This window comes from Rhipicephalus sanguineus, chromosome 7 (assembly GCF_013339695.2).
Source record: "Rhipicephalus sanguineus isolate Rsan-2018 chromosome 7, BIME_Rsan_1.4, whole genome shotgun sequence".
Taxonomy (NCBI): Eukaryota; Metazoa; Arthropoda; class Arachnida; order Ixodida; family Ixodidae; genus Rhipicephalus; species Rhipicephalus sanguineus.
In genome coordinates this window covers 109,986,707-110,003,705 of record NC_051182.1, presented here as the reverse complement: position 1 = coordinate 110,003,705, position 16,999 = coordinate 109,986,707, and the positions used below count along the sequence as shown (strand labels likewise).

At 47.5% G+C, this 16,999-nt stretch overlaps 1 long non-coding RNA gene across 1 annotated transcript in view; it reads left to right on the top strand.

Annotated features, from left to right (window-relative positions):
* Positions 1–5,284: 5,284 nt before the first annotated feature.
* LOC119399741 (uncharacterized) overlaps positions 5,285–16,999 on the top strand; it is a 27,119-nt gene continuing 15,404 nt past the window's right edge. Inside the window, exon 1 of the long non-coding RNA XR_005184947.2 lies at positions 5,285–5,384. This is a non-coding gene — a long non-coding RNA (uncharacterized LOC119399741). The remainder of the gene's footprint in view (positions 5,385–16,999) is intronic.

Below are 16,999 nucleotides of genomic sequence, written 5' to 3'. Positions count from 1 at the left end.
ATTAGAAGAATTGGAAGAACTGGAAATGTCACGCCTGCTGTAAGGTACTAGGCGCTGTGGCTACTGTCATAAAAAAAGGGCAGCTTCGCACTAAGGGTGCCCAGCCTGAAGGAAGTGCGGAGCTGGGAAGCCTCTTCTTTGTTTCTCTTCGGTTTCCTGTTCCTTTCCTCTTCTTTTTCTTTTTAGGGGCGAAGCTCCTCTTAGTCTAACCTTGTCACGTCTCCGTTGTCCGGCGTAAGCACCGTTGCAAAACTGCCCACTACTTCGTCTTTGCAAGCATCCCACTACGACCCATCACCGATCCTTTGCAAACTGCCCACTACTTCGTCTTTGCAAACATCCCACTACGACCCATCACCGATCCTTTGCAAACTGCCCACTACTTCGTCTTTGCAAACATCCCACTACGACCCATCACCGATCCTTTGCAAACTGCCCACTACTTCGTCTTTGCAAGCATCCCACTACGACCCATCACCGATCCTTTGCAAACTGCCCACTACTTCGTCTTTGCAAACATCCCACTACGACCCATCACCGATCCTTTGCAAACTGCCCACTACTTCGTCTTTGCAAACATCCCACTACGACCCATCACCGATCCTTTGCAAACTGCCCACTACTTCGTCTTTGCAAGCATCCCACTACGACCCATCACCGATCCTTTGCAAACTGCCCACTACTTCGTCTTTGCAAACATCCCACTACGACCCATCACCGATCCATCACTTCACCGACCATAAAGCCGTTATAATGAAGGGGGAACGGAAGCCACGTCTAGCTACCACTTACGATTAATAAAATTTCTTGTATAAATATATACAGTGTTTGTCACGTCTTTTACGATGTTCTGGGCTATCACTTTGATTAGTGCTGGGCGAAACCACTGAAGATTCCACGGTCTAACCATGATTGCTTCAGGAGCTTCGCCCAAGCTCTTCCATCATTCACCCGTGGATACGCTGTGAAGTTTTTCCCTTTTCCAGTTTTTTTCTCTCTTTGTTCCTCTCTTTAGTTTTATTTATTTCTACATTTCTTCCTGCTTTTCCCTTTCATTCTTTCGCTTGCTATTTCTCGCTTGCTTCCTGTTTTTCTCTATTCTTATACGTGTTTGTGCCTGCGTTACGCCAAGCGACGACAGCATACGACAGCCCGAGCCCCTAAAGTGCTCCGCACTTAATATCGCCATCAAGGTGCTCGAAGAACAAGAGGAAGAACACTTCTCCTTGGCGCGAGAGCGCGCTCAATATGCCACAGATGGCTATTCTATTCGTAGTTTTGCCTGCGTTACGTCAAGCTTCGACCGCATACGATGACAGCATACGACCGGCCGGGCCCCTAAAGTACTCCGTACTTAATAAATTAGTAAATCAATTAAAAAAATTGGGGGCCGCTTAAGCCTCGCCTTTAAGAGTTGAACGCGATAGCGATATCCTGCCCCTAGTACGCACTTCGAACAGTACGAGTGTTTAACAGAATGCGTGCACTAAGGTGTGTACCTTATGTAATGGGTAGCATGCTTTAAACCAGAAACTTTTTCGAAGTTGCGATGCACCCACTACGTGGCCTTAAAGGAATACGCGCGGTAATGTGTGTGCCTTTTGTAATTGGTGGCTGTCTTTAAACCACCAAGTCGTTAGGATATTGACATGGTGTGACGCCCGATGGCAATGTACGCTTGTACCACGCAATATTATTGCGATATTAAATCTCGTACTGGGACACCTGTATACAGGACGCATATTTTTGGGAAGCATGAAAGTTACTTTCAGTGCAGCTCCAAGCAGAGGCGTGGCTGTTTGGTAGAACACCTGCTTGCCACGCAGACGACCTGGGTTCGATTCTCACTCGGACCCAACATTTCTATTATTTATTTTATTTGCAGCTTTTTCGATTTTTCGGTCACGGTCAAGATGATTTTTCGCTCACAACCAACGGTGCCGACGCCGACGGCGGAATTTCTGCGATACGAGCTCTTTAACGCTATCGCGTTAATATATCGCCGTTCGACAACTTCGATCGTCGTCCATCAATACAAATACATCTCCAAGTTTACATAAGCGTTAAATTTCACTGACGCCACTTGTAATTCAAATGTTGCCGACTTTCGACAGTGTAGTCGATGGCACAGTAATGCTTCGAACGCCCATATCATGCATAGAGCTCCTTTATTTACACGAATGCGTCCATTCGCATTGCAGCACTTGGCACTAAACCCAAAAATGCGGCATAGGCTGGTCATCGCTGGCTACTTCGCATAACACCTAAAGATTTCGACTGTGCCAGCATGTTGGTTTATAGTGTCGTCACAACTGATGAGCAAAATCGTGGTTGACGTGCACTTTGTGCTCAGTATTCTTTCGGCTGCACAGACCTGTCATACCACACACTTGAGAAATTAGTCTTGAATGTTGCTTTCATTTTTATGCGCAAGCGTAAATGCCCAATTTGTGAAATCGCTGTCGTGGAGCGTCTTCCCCACAAGCAGCGCTACCTAAAGACTAAACGTAGAAGTAGAAAAATGAAGTGATCTTCAACAAAAGCCGAACATCTAGTTAAACTACTTCTTAGCGGACACTGGACTATCTGAATGCTTATGATGAACAACTGTGTTTAGCTATATACGAAGTGATGAGTTAGCTCGTATACCGTGGGTAGAACTTCGACGGACTTGTCTGCCTGTGAAGGTTTTATTGAAAAGTGACCTCCTGCAAGCGACATAATTTTTTCCATGTTATTTTCTTTATTTGTTTCAGTTTGCTATATGTTCTTTTTCTTTACTTGTTGAATTTTTGTATTTGGGTAACCATTTTTTTTTTCAGTGCAGAACCCATAGAAATGCGGTAGCCGAAGGTATACAAACCTCAACCTCTCCACAGCAGGACACATATAACAAAACAAAACAGCACAGACCATAAGCGTCAGGAAAGAGGCGCTTGCGAGCTAAGAACAACAACGCGGGTAGGTGAAAACATTAGTGTACTAATTACATTAACTACCAAAGTGTCTGATTGCACAAGCAAACACGAACACATCTCACTCGATGCCCCGAACATTTGGTTTCCCAATGCCAGGGTCCAGGGGTAGCGGTCAACCTCTTTTATACGCAAGCCTAAATGCCCCCTTGGTCATGTCACCGTCGTGTAGCGTATCAAAGCCGTCCTAGTTAACGTAAAGTGACGTAACGCGGGCAGTACACTTGGCGATAGCAGTGTACTGTCTTCGCGTCGCCCGCGTTCACGTAATTAAACGTCACTGTTACTTTTTACCGCAAATTTGTGAAGGGATCACGATATAAAAGCTGCGAAAGTGTGCTGTGAGTGTAGCTTAACCACAGTATATTAAAAACAGACACATGGATGAGTACCGAAAGCGCGGCGAATAATCAATATAATTTCACAATGCATTTGTGCATTGATCACACTGAATCGATATAGAGATTTAAAAAATAACCATTCATACATACAGTTTCGAATTGCTCCACCAGCTCCACGAAAACTTAGAAAATCGATCTATAGCTCACACACGATGGAGTGAATATTAAAAAAGGCATATATATATATATATATATAATTAATTTTACGCCCACTTATGATTGCTATTATAGCAGTAAGTGTAGAATATCTCTGTGTAGTCAGTACGTCCGGCAAAGAATATTGTTCCTTTATAAGAAATAGAAAGTGCACCCATCAAATATGACAACAATGACTTCTCAATGGTGCTGCTTAGCAATAAGATAAAAGGACGAAGGATCGCTTACCACGTGGTCGAGTGCGAGCGTGGCGCCAGTCCCGAAGCAGCCGTCGGCCAGTGAAGCCGGCTCTACCGTTTCCCAGTCGCCGGCGCAACTGGTATTTTTTCTCTTGCCCATTTTTCATTTTGTTTTATTTACGCCTCAACGCTCTCAGGCACGCGTAACCTGAGCTGCCCCCGCTGATCGGACGCGTACACCTGTCGCCTCGCATCCTGAGCGCCGGCCGTGAACAGCGGCGAGCTGCCGCAGAACACGCTTAGGCTGGTTTTGCAATAGGAAAGTTTTACGGTCTTGTGGGCTGGGCGAGGGCGAAAACATTGGCCTCTCAGCTTACCAAAGCTATCTTTCCTGAGAGCGTATGTTTGAACTATTATTAAGGAACAGCCTTAGATGCTGACTTTTGACCATCGCCGTCGGCGGCGTCAACACGAGATGCAAAAGATCGTCATCCCGTGATGACGTCACCATATGACGTCGTCATGACACCACAGATCGGTAAGATTTGTCGCTATGACGTCACGATAATGTCATCATCACTATTTTTCACTTACGTGTGACACCATTATGGCGTCACCATGACGTCTCATGCCATCGTCGCCTGGTCAAGGGTGGGCCGATCACGGAGGCAGTACAAAACCAGGTGAAAAAGTTTGCAATTCGCCCTATCCTAGAAGTAGTGCAAAACCAGTTTAGACGCAGAAAGCTTTCGGAGAAGGGCGGGGGAGTATCGATACAATGTACTGATGCAGGAACCTGTGCAGTATCGTCATCGTTTGAACAGCTGCTAAAACTACGGGACCCAGTATTAAAATGCTTAGATGACAACACAGCAACTCGCTCACAGCTACATTTCCATTCCGGAGTTCAATGACATACTGCAACGGCTGATATTTGTAATTAAATTCGTTTGTTTTGTATTGCGAGGAGTGATATCGCCCAATTTAGTTTGTTCTGGCATATTGCCTGAAGAGATGAACGATACCGGCGTTATCTTCAGTACTGCGTGGTACGGGACATACTGTTGTAATTTTGCGTTTCTTTGCCTCCCTCCCATTTCCCCCTTCCGTGGTCGCCGCTGTCTCTTTTCAAGGTCAGAAGAGGCCACCAACGCGGCAGCTCCAGAACAGAGCTCTGTTGCTGACGACTGTGTTTGCATTGATAGATTTATGGGACCGTGGGGCGGCGACTCAGGAAAGAGGGAGGGGAGAGAGGGCGCGTACGTGAGCGCGAAGAGGCACCCGGGGTTTTTGGGGCAGTTGCAATCAGAGGAAAAGACGACAGGCTGGGTCCTTCTATTCAGCGCTGCCCAGCCCCCTTTATATTCCTCGTTGAAAACAGTTTAAAAGGCGCCTTTTTGTTTCTCTTGTTCCTGTGTACATAAAATAAACAGTTTGACATTATCGAAGACGCTCATCGACTGTTTTTATGCGACATGATTTGGTGCCGAAACCCGGGAATGGACTAAACATTCATCGAACAGCATCGACCGTTCCTGGCAACCACGCAGACAATGATCCCTCGGACAGCTATCCTTAAGAAAAAGAGGAAAGTGATCAGGTCGCAAGTGGCGCGCTTCACCAACGACGCAGACAAGATCCTGAAGAGCGTTTCTGCCGTCGACCTCGAAGAGGTGAGTGTTTTCATAGATCGTCTGCGGTTAGCCGAGCGGCAACTCAAAGACGCATACGCTGCGATAGAGCCTCACCTTAGGGAGGAAGACGCGGAAGCGGAATTCGAAACTGTCCTAAAATAGAGGGATAAGCTAGCGACGTATGTACCTTCGCGGTATGCGAAAACAGCCTCCATCGGGAAGTGTTGGTATTCACAACTAAAGTGCGTAATTTGGACTTCAACAGGATAATCGTGACTAACTTACAGCGCAACACAGTCATAACACGGACAATAGAAGACAAGGACAAATGCGCTAGACTCGCAACAAAATTTTGTTTGAAATAGATGAAGAACATATATAGACGTTATTATGAGCCAACCTATTCTGCGCACACGGGGCGCAACAACGTGATTGGTGTATTGGCAATCAAATAATCGTATTCTTTATCTAAACGTTTGAATGACGAATGATTAATCCATTTGTTTCTTAATCTTATGTAAAAGGCTTCAGCCAATCTTAATTATAATGTCATCCAGTAAAGGATCACACGTGCACGTGTTACAACGCTCGGCTAAATTTGTTTTTTACCCTTTTTCTTTACACTTTGCAGACGCTCGCTCGCTCTGTCATGTATGCAGCGTCCCGTTTGGCTTATGTAGATCTTTCCGCAGCTGAGTGGAATTTCGTATACAACTCCGACGGCGCATTTGACGTAGCGCCTCACGTGTCTTTTGCCGCGAGGCTTTGTATTTTCCAATAATGAAGGAGCAAAAAACAGCTTCTTTGAGGCCGAACGAATAACCGGAACCCCATATTTGCAAGCGACTTTCATGAGGGAGTGCCACACGCGGTGCACATAAAGCAAAATTTTGGGCCGCGTCACACACCACGCCCTGTCGGCTGTTGCTGCTTCTCTTGTGCCCTGAAGCCTTTGAAACAGACTCCGCTACTGCGAGAATTCTTTCTAGCCGCCCCTCTCTTGTGCGAAGTATGGGCCACGGCCGCGGCCTCTGTGTTCTTTTCCTCCGGGAAAAGCGCTGCTTGCGGCCAAGGGACAGACCTCGCTGCTTAGGCCGAAGCGCAGGCGGCGCTGTTGATGACATGTTTCAGCGACGAGAACACGTTGCCTAGACTATTAGACACCGACTCCACGACCACTTCAAGATTCAGCTTTTGAGCGAATGGTGCGGCAATCCCTATGAGGCGTGGGACTTTGACTAATCTTCTGCGTGACGCTTTCGCACTGGAGCCTAGGTGGTTCAAGTTCCACGTTCGTGAACTCAGGATTGGTGGCCTCGCCGTCGTGCAACATAGCGCAACAATGCATTGCCGCCTACCGCCTACAGATGCGGTCTTTCACAATCAACGCATCAACGCCGAAAGGAGAGAGAGAGAGACATAACTTTATTTGTGTCCTTGCTGGGGCCAAGGGAGGCGGGGGCTGGGAAACTAGCCCTACCGGCGCCCCCCTTCCTCAGTCGGCGGCCAGAATTTGGGTCTTGGCGACGTCTTCGGCCAGTCGGACTGCCGACAACCGGCTCATGTGCCTCCCATTGGCCTCAAGTGACACAATCGGTTTGGTGCTGAATTTAGATGAGCGTGATACTACTCGTCCCAGTTCGTCATGCACTGAAAAGGGCGTTATGTGACTTGTTATATAAGTCGGAAACAGCCAAGAGATCGGTTTTGTTCTGGCCGTGGGCCGCAGCGTACGATTTTCTCCGGTCGATACCGTGTGCTTTTGCGCTCATTATGCCCGAATCTATTCCTGTACAAAATGTAAAGAAACCTATGTTTCTCGTACGTCCGTAAACTCTCGGCCACCTCCCGCATTCAACTGCGAGATACAAGAAGGAAAAACTACAGTAGCCTGGTTTTCCTAAACTTGGAGGCGTTGGCTAAACTCAGTTTTATGTATTAATATATGTCCTTATAAATGACTTCATCCATTCAGCCTTCACTTCGGCCGGTGTGTGAGTTCATCATCGTGATAAGCGATGAAGAACCATCGAAAAATTAATGTCACATCTGCTCAGCATGTGGCAATGGGAACTATAATAACGACCCTATAGAAAAAACGAATTGTCTTTGCCACTGAAGATAGTCTCTCTTTCTTTATTCTTCTTCCAATTTCCCCCATCCTTTCCCCATTGCAGGGTAGTACACCTCTTACGCTAATCTGTTTAACATCTCTGCATTTGCTCTCTTTCTGTTTTCTTTCCTTTTAGTTATTTCACGGCAGGGGCGTAGCCAGAAACTTTCAAGGGTGGGGGGGTATCCACAAATTACTCTATATGTTCATGCCTTCGTTTTCATGTGTACCTCTATTACGCGCATGCAAAATTTTCAAGTTTATGGCAGCGTTCAACCCCTGCTCTTCTCGATCCTTGGCTACCCTTGTATTCCACAAGAAACACGTCCTTTTCAGCAAGAATTTCTTCGTGTGCGAAATAATAGATCTCGAATACGTGTTTCTATCCGTCTATACTATATGCGTATGGTACAACCACCGTGAAGGTTAGGCTATCCCACCAGACAACATCGACAGCTGCGGAACTTGCTGCTCTGCGTAGCGCACTTAGAGTAATTTATGACCAACCACCCAAGAAATGGAGCGTGTTCACGGACTCCAAGGCAGCTTTACAGTGCCTGATATACGCCTTACGCCGTGGACCTCACGAGCAACTCGTGTTGGAAATTAGAGAGCTGCTCCATCACCTCTTCGTTCAAGGACATGACATCACCTTTCAGTGGCTTCCAAGTCACTGCGGCATATTGGGCAACGAACATGCCGACGCTGCTGCTCGAACTGCACACGAAGACGGCGTACAAGAATCCATCCCGTTATCAAGAACGGATGCTGCGATGAAAATTCGAGAGATTGCCAATGAAGACATAAAATCCTTGTGGAACACACCAAGTTTACAGCACACACGACTGCATAGACTGGACCCATGTCGTCGACTTCGGCCTCCGTCTGGACTCTCTCGACTCGAAGCAACGGTGCTTTGTCGACTGTGGCTTTCACCAAATCTTTTGCCTTCCGAATCGGCATGGCAGAGAGTGCTGCTTGCAGCCAGTGTGACAGCGAAGAAACGATAGATCACGTTCTTTGTCGCTGCCCTCGCTACAGCTCGCACAGACTGTCGCTAGCTGCTGTGTTGTCCCGCCTTGACGACAGACCCCTGTCGGAACAGTCATTGCTGGAATGCCGACCCGAACTGTCCGCACAGCGAAAATCATTTAAGGCCTTACTGAACTTTTTGCGTGCCAGTGGCCTATTGAATAGGCTTTAGTACTGCCGATCTACAGCTTCCTTTTGTTTATATCTTTTCTTTTTTTTTACCGCGCGCCTGCTCTTCTCTCCGCTGTCCTTTCCATCTTTCTTTCCCTTTCCCCCTCCCCTTAGTGTAGGGTAGCAAACCGGATGCTACAATTCTGGTTAACCTCCCTGCCTTTCTCTCGTTTTATTATCTCTCTCTCTCTTTGATTTTATGCAAATGTTCATTTTTGTTTGCTTTAAAGTACTTTTCTTCGTACCTGTTGGTGGAATAGTTATGCCCCCTGCTAGTATATCTTGCTCAAACAAAGCAGCATTTGCTTAGTGGGCTCCAACTAGCTAATGGTTATGATTTTTATTGTAATAACAATCATTTTGCGATTCAGGAAATTGAATAAATAACTACGACAGCTTGACTGTCGGACCTAAAGGCTATACCGCAAAGAGAGTCGGACCACTAGTATGTACAGGTCCGCAAGAAATTTACAAATGATCGCCTGGACTTCAGTGCACTCGGTTATATTATGGACGGTATGCTTGCAGAATATGGGGGACGACGACGAAGTTACACAGTGCCCGAACGCGTCTGTCACTGCTAGCTGATTTTCGTCATATTTTCTACAATTACTGGGGCGCCCTCCGCGTCCAGCCTTGTGGCGATGGCCACAGTGACTTCTGCAGGCCCGCGCGGCCAGAAGTCGACGACCCCAAGAACTTCAGTGGCTCAAGGGTCATGGCCCAGCACCAGCGAAAGCTCAAGAGATGCACCTGCTCTCGTTCCCATGGACGAAGAGCCGACTGCTGGCCCGTCTGGAAGCTCATCAAGGAAACGAGGCTCTTGGTGCACCTCTGGCGAAGACACAGATATATACTCAGTCACTGGCGACGACTCCTCGGACGACAGCTTCGTGTCTGTGAGGAGTCGAAAGGCCAAAAGGAGGCTCATCAAGGCGTCATCACCGGCGAGTACGTCAACCATGAAGGCGGGAAGTGAACGCTGGCCGCACACGATCCTCTTCATGCCCGTGGATCCTTCCGTCAGCCTTCGAGTATTGAACAGGCAAGCTATCTCTGCTGTTCTTGAGGAAATAGCACCAAATGAAATCAAGGAGGTCCGGCTAAATACACGTAAGAATGTTTTAGCTGTCGACACAATACGTGCAGACACACTGGAGAAACTTCGACCGATGACAGAGTTGGGAAGCGTCAAAGTACGACCAGTCGTTCCAATAGATGGGACCTGCACTGCAGGTGTAATTTACGATATTGACTTGGCAATTCCAAACACGGACCTGCCCATTCTCATAAAACCGGCATATGAGGGAGTGATCATCACGCAAGTATGCCGCCTCGGAAACAGCCGCTGCGTGAAGATAGTCTTTAAGGGTGACTCTATCCCCACGCACGTCAAGGTTGGTCACTTCCGGCATGTCGTACGACAGTTTGTTCCAAAGCCGCTTCAATGCCATAAGTGCTTCAAGATCGGCCATGTCAAGGGCGTATGCATAAACTCTGCCGTATGCCCCCGGTGTGCGGAGTCACACACGGTAGACACCTGCTGTGCAACCACATTTAGATGCAGCAACTGTCAAGGTACCCATGAAGCCACGTCTAAGGAATGCCCAAGACTCAAAATGAAGTTGATATTCTAAAGCAAATGGTCAGGGATAACTCCACCCATAGAGAAGCCTCAACGAAAATCCGACGTCGGCGCCGCCATCGACGAAAACGCTCCAGTCACGGCGGTGGTCGTACGCCATTTGAGCCAACAACATCAACTTCTAGTAGAAAGCCGGACAGCACAAGAAGGCCTCCAACGACGGAGCCTCTCCCCCCGGAAGACTGGCCCGCCCTCACGAGCACACGGACTTCCAAGCAGCCTCCACGCTCCGTGCTTCCATCGAAACCGGATTCTGTTGTTGACGAGGCTTCGAAAATTGATCGTCAAATCGTTCCTATGCTCCGATCTATCGTGAGTGTCATCAGAGGTCTTCTGACAAGCATCGATACGCCATCTGCTCGAAGCGGGCTACAGGTGCTGGACGCGTTGTGCCCAGTCCTTGCAAGCCTTGAGTGAAGCCATGGCCGACAATCACAGGTCATTTCGACAGGAGGTCAGAGAATCGTCGATCATTCAATGGAACGCGAGAGGTCTAAGATCTCGCATCTCCGATTTCCGTCAATTTGTTCGTCTATACCGATTTCCAGTCATTGTCATATGTGAACCGAAATTATCACACCCAATCAGACTATCCGGCTACGAGTCATTTTTCTCATCAATTAGCGACATCGAAAGTAGCAAGGTAGTTGTTTTTATTCGACGAGAGCTTGCTTACGTCGTTCAGCCAGTGCAACCTCACGACGACAATCAGTATGTGTGCTTGACTGTTAAAAATAGAAAGGTCACTTTCGCACTCCTGGGTGTGTACCTCTCCCCATCAAGTCGATTCGACGCGAAACGACTGGACGACATTTTAAAGGCCCATCCGGGTCCATGGGTTATTACCGGGGACTTCAATGCACATCATACCATTTGGGGAAGCTCAAGGACCAATTCAACGGGACGGCGTCTAGCTTCATTGGTCGCCAGTCATGGTCTCGTCCTCCTCAACGATGCAAGTCCTACGTTTCTGCGAGGCACCACATACAGCAGCTGCCTTGATTTGTCATTCGTGTCGCGCCACTTCGCCACGCAAGTAAAGTGGTTTTTGGACATTGAAACACATGGAAGCGACCATATTCCCACCTACCTGAAGATCAGAGGTATTTCCAACACGTATTCATCTACCACAATACGAAGAATAGATTGGACGAAGTTCAAAACTCAACTTGAGGACGTTTGTCAGCAAGGCCTTCCCTGTGGACTTGAGCAAGCTATTAAGGAAACGGCTCAGATGGCTATGCGCACACTAATGTGCTCTCCAAAGTACTCCGAATTCGACCTGGAGTTAGAGAGACTTCGTGCGATCCGCCGTCGTGCTGAAAGAAGATACCGACGCACCAAGTCCATGGATGATCTAAGAACAGCCCGGCGCATGCAAAAGAAGATACAACGCCGCATCGATAAACTAGAGGCACAACGATGGAAAAAATTTTGCGCGTCGCTTGATCCTCGTACACCACTGTCTCAAATATGGAGAACTGTGCGAGGCCTACGTTCTGTTCCGGAACAGCGCTTTCCGTTCAAGGCCCTCGCGCTCTTCCAGCGCCGACAAGAAATTGAGGTGGCAGAAGATTTCTGCACTATGATTGTGGGCCAATCAACGTGCCCAAGTATGCATACCTTGGACGATATCCCGGATTCGCGGGACACGCGCATGGATCTACCGTTCACAATACAAGAACTTGACGCGGCGCTCGCCCTATGTAATCGGTCGTCGTCGCCTGGCCCGGACGACATATCTTACCGGCTATTATGCCACCTTGGTGAACGTGCACGAGATGCGCTCCTTCATATATTCAACAAGTCCTGGCAGGATGGCATGGTTCCCCAAGATTGGAAGATCAGCCGCTTGGTACCCCTTCTTAAGCCTGGAAAGTCTCCCCTAGAGATTACCTCTTACCGACCCATTGCGCTGGCAAGTTGTGTTGGAAAGGTCATGGAGCGAATGATCCTCGCCAGACTAGAATGGTACCTAGAATACTACGAGATATACCCGAACGCCATGGCTGGTTTTCGACGTCACCGATGTTCCATCGACAATGTTATCGATCTTGTCACGTATGTCCAACATCAAAAGACATGTAAAAGATTATCTGTTGCCATGTTCCTTGATGTAAAAGGAGCGTACGACAACGTTCTTCATGACGCCATCCTAGAAGCCATGGGATCAGTGGGCCTAGGTGGTCAACTGTATCGTTGGACACGCAATTACCTACAAGGAAGGACTCTATTTGTGAACACTGAAGATGGTCCAACCTCCCAACACCACACGCACCGTGGAGTTCCGCAAGGTGGCGTATTGAGTCCAGCTCTCTTCAACCTCATCCTCATTAGTCTTGTGGAACGACTACCGAGTGTGGTCGAGCTATCAATGTATGCTGACGACATCTGCGTCTGGGCATCTGGCGTGACCCGGCCTCAGGTACGCGCAAGGCTTCAGAAAGCTGCGACGTTGATATCGATGTACCTCAATGAACAAGGTCTCAAGATCTCGCCAGCGAAATGTGCATTGATTGCTTTTAGCCGCAAGCCAATGAAACCATACGCTATATCTATCGACGGCCAAGTCATACCTTATGTCAGGACGCACAGATTTTTAGGTGTGATCATTGATAGGGACCTCTGCTGGGGTACTCACGTGGCCTACCTAAAGAGGCGCCTGACGGACATTGCCCATCTGTTCAAGTATCTTGGAGGGAAAACCTGGGGGACCTCAGTACATGCAATGATGCAACTGTACAAGACGCTTTTTCTCGGCTATTTGCGATACAGCCTGCCTGTGCTGACCAATACCTGCAGAACCAATATTCGCACACTCGAAAGCGTTCAGGCTATGGCTCTTAGAGTTTGTCTGGGGCTACCGCGATGTTCGTCAACAGCTGAGACCATTGCGATTGCAAACGACTACCCGGCCAAGACGCATATTATAATGGAAGCGCTCAGAGCACACGTGAGGCATCTTGCTCGCGCCCCTACCCATCATTTAGCCTCTCTGCCTGAAGACCGACCTCGTGCCTCATTTTGTCAGACAGTCCTGTCCTACCGTACACGCCTACCAACAGGATATACAGCTCCAGCAAGAGTTCCAACTCCCCCATGGTGTATGACTCATCCACAAGTACGCCTCACGGTTCCAGGTATAAGGTCAAAAGCACAGCTTTCGTCACCAGCGCTCAAGCAGCTTTCTCTTCTTTTGTTGTACGAGACGTACAGCGAGCATAGTCATCTCTATACTGACGCCTCAACTACCGTGGATGGGTCTGCAGGGTCGGTGATTTTTCCTGCAAGAACAACCACCGTGAAGATTAGGCTATCCCACCAGACTACATCGACAGCTGCGGAACTTGCTGCTCTGCGTAGCGCACTTAGAGTAATTTATGACCAACCACCCAAGAAATGGAGCGTGTTCACGGACTCCAAGGCAGCTTTACAGTGCCTGATATACGCCTTACGCCGTGGACCTCACGAGCAACTCGTGTTGGAAATTAGAGAGCTGCTCCATCACCTCTTCGTTCAAGGGCATGACATCACCTTTCAGTGGCTTCCAAGTCACTGCGGCATATTGGGCAACGAACATGCCGACGCTGCTGCTCGAACTGCACACGAAGACGGCGTACAAGAATCCATCCCGTTATCAAGAACGGATGCTGCGATGAAAATTCGAGAGATTGCCAATGAAGACATAAAATCCTTGTGGAACACACCAAGTTTACAGCACACACGACTGCATAGACTGGACCCGTGTCGTCGACTTCGGCCTCCGTCCGGACTCTCTCGACTCGAGGCAACGGTGCTTTGTCGACTGTGGCTTGGTGTTGCTTTCACCAAATTTTTGCCTTCCGAATCGGCATGGCAGAGAGTGCTACTTGCAGCCAGTGTGACAGCGAAGAAACGATAGAACACGTTCTTTGTCGCTGCCCTCGCTACAGCTCGCACAGACTGTCGCTAGCTGCTGTGTTGGCCCGCCTTGACGACAGACCCCTGTCGGAACAGTCAGTACTGGAATGCCGACCTGAACTGTCTGCACAGCGAAAATCGTTTAAGGCCTTACTGAACTTTTTGCGTGCCAGTGGCCTATTGAATAGGCTTTAGTACTGCCGATCTACAGCTTCCTTTTGTTTATATCTTTTTTTTATCGCGCGCCTGCTCTTCTCTCCGCTGTCCTTTCCATCTTTCTTTCCCTTTCCCCCTCCCCTTAGTGTAGGGTAGCAAACCGGATGCTACAATTCTGGTTAACCTCCCTGCCTTTCTCTCGTTTTATTATCTCTCTCTCTCTCTTGCAGAATATATTTGCGGAGCTGTACTACGAGTGATCAGCTGTGAAAATGAGGGTATGCAGCTTCTTTGCAAATTTGCCCTCGTACATAAATTTATTCAATGCAGCAACCTTAACTCCGAAGAAGTGGTTTAAAAACATTGCGCCAACAGTGTCAATAAAGTTGAATCAGCATCGGATGTAAATAATAAGACGACAGAGAATGAGTTTACCTGATACAAGGTGGCGAAAGATCCATGAACGACCCAAAGGGCCCCATATTTTCCTGCATTACAAAGCTCTTAAACTAGTACTGTGCTTTCAAAAGTCTAAGCTATAGGGCAGTTTTCTGTTGAGTAAGGTCACAATAATATGCGGTTATTAGGAGTAATACGCTATTTCCCTGCGAACGATGAATTTCCAATTTACATGAATTTTATTTGGCAATGTGATAGAGGAAATTTACGGATTTATTTAGCGCGTGTAATTTCAAGCCATTGAATAAAGCAACCAATGCGTACAACCGTCGTCACGGCGTCTGACCTACTTGTGTATTTAAAATGCGAAAACTGCTTTTTTTAACCAATTGTGGTACCGCATGTCTACTTTTCAAGTTTTGAAAAGCCACACACCCGCTGAAATAAGGAAGCAACGGAAGAACCAATAATGATATAAGGTAAGCACACTAGACACAACCTCACGCACTTTATATGGGCCTGTCTTGACCTTGCTGCGGCCTGAGAACTTGCATTATGAAAAGTATCTCGCCATATATTTTAAATAAAACATACAAGTGTACTTCAAACAACCATTACCTCAATGCAATGTGAAGGCAATGCTCTATTTGTGGAGATGTGGTAAGAATGATATTTCTGCCTTCTCCCAGAAAACCTGCCGCTCGAGCCTCTTGTCCAGTGACATTCATGTTCCACGCAGTGGACATCAGCAGCTTTGGTCATACAGCAATGCAAAAGAGATGCCTTCCTCGTGTTTTCCTTCTGAGTCAAACACAATAGAAAGATGCATGCACACCATGTTAAACTCGTGACTCTCAGAGAGAGAGAGAAAGAGTACAACATCATTACCAGGTTTCCTTACAGCGAAATGTCAATGCTTTGTAGTGCTATTCATTTCGTCATCGCGAGCTGCTGGACAAAGTTCCCTGCCTCTCTTCAAGCAACTGACAGCGCTTGACAGACAAATGTCTTCATAATATTTTGGACGAGTCTTCGCCCGTGTTCGCCAGCCCCGTTTGTTGTTTGCAGTCTTAACCAAAAGGTAAACAAAAGATAAAGAGATGATACCGAGGAAAGTCGGCCAGGTATACATAAGCAGCGGCTTTTTGGGCAGCCCTCTTGTACGACACTTACATTCGCATGGAAAACATCATGGCTAAACTGCACACATGCTTCGTGGTGATTAGTGCAGCTACATTATTCTTGGCCGAAGTGTCTCATCAAGCAGTAGAGCTTGAGTACGTTCCTTTACAAGAGGGTATGTACGCAATATATTTTTTTCTGTTTCAACGTAGCCACCTACGGTAACTAGAAGGAGTTGTTCGACTCAAGAAACACTAAAAGACGTGCTACTGCTAACAGCACAGTTTCTTTAACGAACATCATAATCCCTCTGTTCCTTGAGCAGGCCTTGCCTATATTCATTATTTATTTTCAATAAAACGCCATGTGTCATCAAAATTTCGGGAGGGGGGGGGGGTAGCAGCCCCCCCCCTGGCTACGGCCCTGTCCTTGAGTAATAGCGAGGCTGCCCCCATCATTCTTAGCTCCATCAATTTCAATGTGACTCTTTAGCTTGACTGTAGAGACATAAGTGATGAAATATTGTTGAACTGGAAATGTCGCGGCAGCCAACGTTTTTACAAGAGGACTGGCCTTCGTCAGAGCAGTAACTGCCTTCCTCAGGAGTGTGTTTCCTACTTGTGCTGAGGAATGCCGGGGAAACCTACTCACATTTTTTTTCTGTTGCGGTTTACTGGTCAGCTTACAGGTGATTAAAACCATAACATGCAACGTGAGTCAGCTAGCAACAACAGAATAAAAAAATAATGTTCCGCGCTGTCCCCCATGCCTACGAGTGGCACTGGCTACCAAACCCGCGACTACACGCAACGATATACCGGGGACACGGTAACGGCCGCCGCCGAAGCTCAATAGGTATAGAGCATCGGATGTGTAATTCGAAAGTTGTGCGTACGGTCCCTAAACGCACAGGTTGTTTATTTGTGTAATTTAATTAGCTTCTATTTATTTCATATTTGCTATACTGTATCTAAAAGCTACAAAAGATGTCTCCTATGCTTCCACTGGCTTCGTCGTCTCTTGGTATCATTAGGTTGCGTGTAACAAAGAGACGAGCCCCTTGATCTGTTCCGCGTCTTTTGTAGTTTTGTGAAAAAATGAGCAAGCGCCTCGGAA